Source organism: Copadichromis virginalis, linkage group LG11, assembly GCF_057382275.1.
Source record: "Copadichromis virginalis isolate Kocher_CV1m ecotype Utaka linkage group LG11, C_Virginalis_male_GT1.1, whole genome shotgun sequence".
In the NCBI taxonomy this organism is placed as follows: domain Eukaryota; kingdom Metazoa; phylum Chordata; class Actinopteri; order Cichliformes; family Cichlidae; genus Copadichromis; species Copadichromis virginalis.
The window spans coordinates 15,572,930-15,579,008 of NC_140628.1; the positions used below are offsets into that span (position 1 = coordinate 15,572,930).

Genomic DNA, 6,079 nt, shown 5'->3' on the forward strand with positions numbered 1-6,079 from the left:
TTAACTGGAAATGAAGAATATAGTAACCAGTGTTGTGCAATCCACATTATGTCTTGTGCAGTGCAAATATGCTTAAAGTGATTTAAGTGATGAAGTGAAAACAATGTCCAGAATGTCCAGTGTGTGTGTAAGAACTATATGTGTGGGTCAGTACTGTGTGGTGGTGTGATTGAGAGACCGTATCGCCTGCGGGAAGAAGCTCCTCCTCAGTCTCTCTGTGTTGGTCTTCAGGGAGCGGAATCGCTTTCCTGACCTCAACAGAGAGAACAGTCTGTTGTTGGGATGGCTGAGGTCCTTCACGATCTTCCTGGCCTTGGTCCAGCACCGCCTGCTGTAGATTGAGTGCAGGTCAGGGAGCTCGGAGCGGATGGTGCGCTCAGCTGACCGCACAACCCTCTGTAGAGCTCGTCTGTCCTGCATGGTGCTGTTCCCGAACCAGGTTAAGATGTTTCCCGTCAGGATGCTCTCTATGGTGCACGAGTAAAAGTTCCTGAGCACCTTGGAGGGCAGTTGGAAGTCTCTCAAGCGTCTGAGGTGATAGAGACGCTGACGGGCCTTTTTCACCACGGTGTTGATGTGACAGGACCATGACAGGTCCTGCGTGATGTGAACTCCGAGGTATTTGAAGCTGTCCACTCTCTCCACTGGGCACTCGTTGATGACGGGGGTCTGGTAGTTCCTCTCCTGCTTAGTGCTGAAGTCCACTATCAGCTCCTTTGTCTTACTGACGTTTAGAAGGAGGTTGTTCCTCTGGCACCAGTTCTCCAGATTCCTAATCTCCTTCAGGTAGGCCGTCTCGTTGTTATCAGAGATCAGGCCCACCACGACGGTGTCGTCAGCAAACTTGATGATGGTGGTGGAGCTGGTAGTGGCCACACAGTCATATGTGTACAGAGAGTACAGCAGGGGGCTCAGAACACACCCCTGGGGGGCTCCAGTGCTGAGAGTGGTGGAGGCTGAGACATGTCCGCCCATCCTTACTGCCTGTGGTCTGCCAGTTAGGAAGTTGGAGATCCACTGACACATAGATGAGCTGAGTCCCAGATGCTCCAGCTTGGTGGTGAGTGTGGAGGGAATTATGGTGTTAAATGCAGAGCTGTAGTCTATGAAGAGCATTTTAACATAATTCCCCCTTCTAGTGTCCAAGTGAGTGAGTGATGTGTGGAGGAGATGAGAGATGGCATCGTCTGTGGAACGATTTGGACGGTAAGCGAACTGTAGTGGGTCCAGTGTGTCTGGTAGTGAAGAAATGATGAAGTCTCTGACCAGGCGTTCAAAGCACTTCATCACTACTGAGGTGAGGGCTACAGGGCGATAGTCATTGAGAGAAGCAGGGTGGGGTTTCTTCGGGACAGGAACAATGATGGACTCTTTGAAGCATGTGGGGATCACCGACTGAGATAAAGAGATGTTGAATATCTCAGTGAACACAGGAGCTAGCTGGTATGCGCAGTCTCTGAGGATACGACCTGGGATGCCGTCTGGTCCTGCTGCTTTCCTGGTGTTCACTCTCTTGACGGCTCTCCTTACTTCATGCTCGGAGATGACGAGAACGTTTCCGGTGCTGGCAGTATCTTCCTGTCTGCAGCCGTTAGCGCCGCTAGCACTAGCATTGTTGGAGTCCTTAGCTGCAGCCTCGAAGCGAGCATAGAAAGTGTTCAGCTCGTCTGCCAGAGTCACGGCCGCGTTCGTCATACCGGTTGTTGGTGCTTTATAGTCCGTTATTGTCCTTAGTCCCCGCCACAGGCTCCTAGAGTCACTCTGTTGGAGTTGTGACTCTAGTTTCCTCCCGTAGCGCTGCTTCGCCTCTTTCACCGCCCTCCGCACGTTATATGACGCGGCTTTGTACGGGTCCATGTCCCCCGTCGTGAGTCCCGTGTTGTAGGCAGCGGTGCGGGATCTCAGAGCGTCGCGGATGGTTTTATCCACCCACGGCTTCTGGTTGGGAAACGTTGTGATAGTCTTTGTCTCCACGGTATCATCCACTAGTTTCCCGATGAATCCCACAACTGCTTCCGTAAACACGTTGACATCATCATCGGAGCTGTTTCTGAACATGCCCCAGTCTGCGTCATCGAGTGCGTCCTTTAACGCGGCCACCGATTGATCTTCCTCTGAACCAGAACTTCCTGTTTCAGCCTTTGTTTGTATTTTGGCATGAGGAAGATGGCGGGGTGATCGGATTTGCCAAACGGAGGGCGGGATTGTGCCTTGTAGCCGTCCTTGACCGTAGTGTAGCAGTGGTCTAGTGTCCTTTCACCTCTGGTGGGGCAGGTGATGTGTTGATAAAAGTTCGGCGCTGCGCGTTTGAGGTTGGCACTATTAAAGTCCCCCGTCACAATAAGCGCAGCGTCCCGGTGTTGTGTCTGGTGCTGTGTGAGTGCCTCATGCAGCTCGCATAAGGCGGTGACCGTGTCCGCTTGTGGTGGAATATAAACGGCACTTACAATGACCGATGTAAATTCCCGAGGTAGATATAAAGGACGACACATGATGGACAGTAGTTCCAGATTTGGTGTGCAGGAGCGTGTGAGAGGAACCACGTTCGCACTGTTGCACCAGTTGTTGTTCACCAGTTTCCACAAACACCCATTGTAAAACGAATAGTTATGTCTATAACCTCTGTTCCCTGAAGGAGAGGAACGAGGTACAACACATAAGTATGGGATATCACGCCCTCGCGTGTCCTGGCTGAAGAAACCTTTAATCACGCCTTTAAGGCAGATGACGTGTGATGACACGCGCATGGCCCCGCCTGCACATATAGCCGCTGTCATCACAGTCATCCCTCAGTTCGATAGCCGCTCTTCACCAAGCCAAACTGCTCAGTGGGGCCACCTTGTGTTGTACCTCGTTCCTCTCCTTCAGGGAACAGAAGTTATAGACATAACTATTCGTTCCCTTTCAGTCGATTTACTCGGTACAACACATAAGTATGGGACATATATACACGCCCCACAGAGCAGCCACCGAACTGGAATCGGACCACCACATCCTTAGTGAATGGTAGACCCAGCAGAAAGGACAGCATGAGCCATCGAAGGGGCTGTAACGTCCAACCGATAAAACCGCACAAAAGTGTGCGGTGATGCCCAACTAGCTGCCGCACAAATATCAGCTACAGGCACCCCTTTAAAAAGAGCCCATGAGGTTGCCATCCCCCTGGTGGAATGAGCTCTCACCCCGTGGGGCAAAGCAAGACCAAGCCGTATGCCAGTGAGATAGCTTCTATAATCCAGTGGGACAGCCTCTGTTTCGACAGAGCTCTACCTCTATTTGGATTAGCGAAGCAGACAAACAGCTGGTCACATAAACGCACATTCTGAGTGCGCTCAATGTAGGTGCGTAGCACACGCACTGGACAAAGAGAATGCATCCTCCTCTGCTCCTCAGATGCAAAAGGAGGGGAGCAAAAGCTCAGCAACTCAAACTCCATTGAGCTAGAAGATGCAGGCATGATCTTGGGAAAATAGGCAGCATTTGGACGCAATACGACCTTGTGGCCATCAGAAGAGAACTGTGTGCAGGAGGGATGCACAGAGAGCGCATGAAGGTCACCCACTCGCTTTGCCGAAGCCAAAGCGAGAAGTAATGCAGTCTTTTATGAAAGAAATTTCATATCCACAGATTCAATGGGTTCAAACGGGGGGCTACAAAGGGCCTCCAGCACCAAAGACAAGTCCCAAGCAGGGACACTGGACTTAAGCACGGGCCTCAGCTGGCGAACTCCTTTCAGAAAACGTATGGCGAGGGGATGTGCACCTGGTGTCACCCCGTCAAAGCCAATATGACAAGCAGATATAGCTGCCAAATAAACCTTAATTGTCGAAAATGAAAGGCCCTTATCCAGCAGCTCCTGCAGGAATGTCAAAACATCCACAATAGAGCACTGAAATGGGAGAATGTGGCGGTCCTGGCACCATTGCTCGAAGGCTCGCCATTTGTAAGCATACAAGCCTCTAGTAGATGAGGCCCTAGCGCTCTGAATTGTCGCTATCACACTAGGTGGCAAACCCTTAGCAATCAAGTTTAACCTCTCAGCAGGTAAGCATGAAGGCGCCACAGATCTGGGTGCGGATCAAACACTTTTCCTCCCGCCTGAGAGAGGAGATCCCTGCAGAGAGGAAGCTGCCAAGGACTCGCTGCTAGCAGGCTGATTATCTCTGCATACCACGACCTTGTGGGCCACCAAGGGGCCACTAGAATCAGAGAGAGGGAATGCCAACGCACTCTCTCTAGAACTGGAGATATCATTTCCACTGGGGGAAATGCATACAGGAGCACGTCTGGCCATTGGTGCGCTAGCGCGTCCAAGCCCAAGGGTGCATCGTGGTCGATTATGGAGAAGAACAGGGGGCAGTGAGTATTTACCCTGGAAGCAAAAAGATCTATTTGCGCCTTGCCTAATAGGTCCCAAATCTGAGCCACTATTAAAGGGTGTAACCTCCATTCTCTCACCAGAGGACCCCCCCGTTGAGAGAAGGTCGGGCTCCAGGTTCAGGTGGCCCGGGACATGGGTGGCTCTTAGAGAGAGAAAATGAACACTGCACCATAACAGCAGAGAGCGAGACAGGAGCAGCCCGGGCTCCCTCCAAGGACTGAGAGCTAGCATGCAAGACGCGGTTACCGGCAGCCTCCTCCAGAGGTGACGCGATGCACACAAACGGTGAGAGTCAGTCCAGCGCTGAAACGCTCTCATTTTTAACAGTCCAAGTGGCACTACGGCGATCAAAGATGCCATCATGCCCAACAAGCTTAATATCGTCTGGAAACGCAGTCTGCGTCCCAAATGAAACTGAGCGAGGCAGCGATGAAACGCGGCCACTCTGTGCTCCGACAAACGCGCGCGGCTGGAAAGCGAGCATATTTCCAAACCGAGAAAAGTAATCTGCTGACTCGGGATTAGCGAGCTCTTTTGAAAGTTCACAGAGAACCCCAGTGTCTGAATGTGTGACAGAACCAGCAACAGCTGTGTCTCTACCTGCTCTCTGGAGCAAGCTACGAGAGCCCAGTCGTCTAGGTAGGCTAAGATGCGGATTCCTCTCTCTCTGAGGGGCGCTAGTGCTGCCTCGGCACATTTCGTAAAGGTGCGAGGAGCAAGCGACAGCCCGAACGGCAGCACTAGGTATCCGTAGGCTACGCCCTCGAATGCAAACCTCAGAAACTGCTTGTGTTTCGGGTGTATAGCGACATGAAAATAAGCATCTGTTAGATCGATTGTTGCAAACCAATCTCCCGAGCCGACCGCATTCAAGAGCTGTCTGAGTGTTAGCATCTTGAACCTGTACGTTCGTAGATACGTGTTCAAGACTCGCAGGTCGAGGATGGGACGAAGCCCTCCCCCTTTTTTCGGAACAACAAAATAACGGCTGTACCAACCTTTGTCTGTCTCCGAAGCGGGGACCACTCGTATTGCTCTTTTCTGCAATAGCGCCTTTATTTCCTCTCTGAGTATCATGGCCGCCTCGGTGTTGACAGTCGTGTTTACGACTCTTTGGAAACGAGGCGGCTTGACCCGGAACTGCAACCGGTAACCCATGGCAACAGTTCGCAGCACCCATGGAGAGGGGGCGCAAGCGCAGCACTGAGGGAAGTCAGCAGCCAGCCGGCTGACCGTCGGCGGGGCGTTGTCGCCCCCCAGTGTGTCGTCACCCCCCAGTGTGTCTGCAGGGGACTGCATCACCTGCCTGACCTGGCACATTCTGCCTGCAGGCTGAGCATTTGTGATTGTTTGAGAATAAACAACACTCTTTATTGATTTTAACATGGAAACATGTACATTTATACATTTTGTTGGAGGCACCTTTTCTAAGGCACAACAATGAAAAATAGCGGGAACACTCGATGTGGTCACCTGAACATTTAACACACCTGAACAGGGAGTTACCTGAGGCATTTTGTGTGCAGGGGTTTTGTGCTTGGGAGACAGTGTTAGGAAAGTGCAGCGCCTTCTGGGGCTGACAACCTGAACAGAACTTAAGCGGCACCTCTTGTGCGGCAACAGAGGGGTAAAAACAGCGTCTCCCTGCTGCTGGACCCCCTCTCCACTCGAAACCACAGCTAGGAGGGCTGAGGCTTC

The 6,079-nt window shown here is 51.9% G+C and overlaps 1 pseudogene; it reads right to left on the bottom strand.

Annotated features, from left to right (window-relative positions):
- Nucleotides 1-2,996: 2,996 nt before the first annotated feature.
- Nucleotides 2,997-5,701, bottom strand: LOC146698266 (uncharacterized; annotated as a pseudogene).
- Between the last annotated feature and the right edge of the window lie 378 nt (nucleotides 5,702-6,079).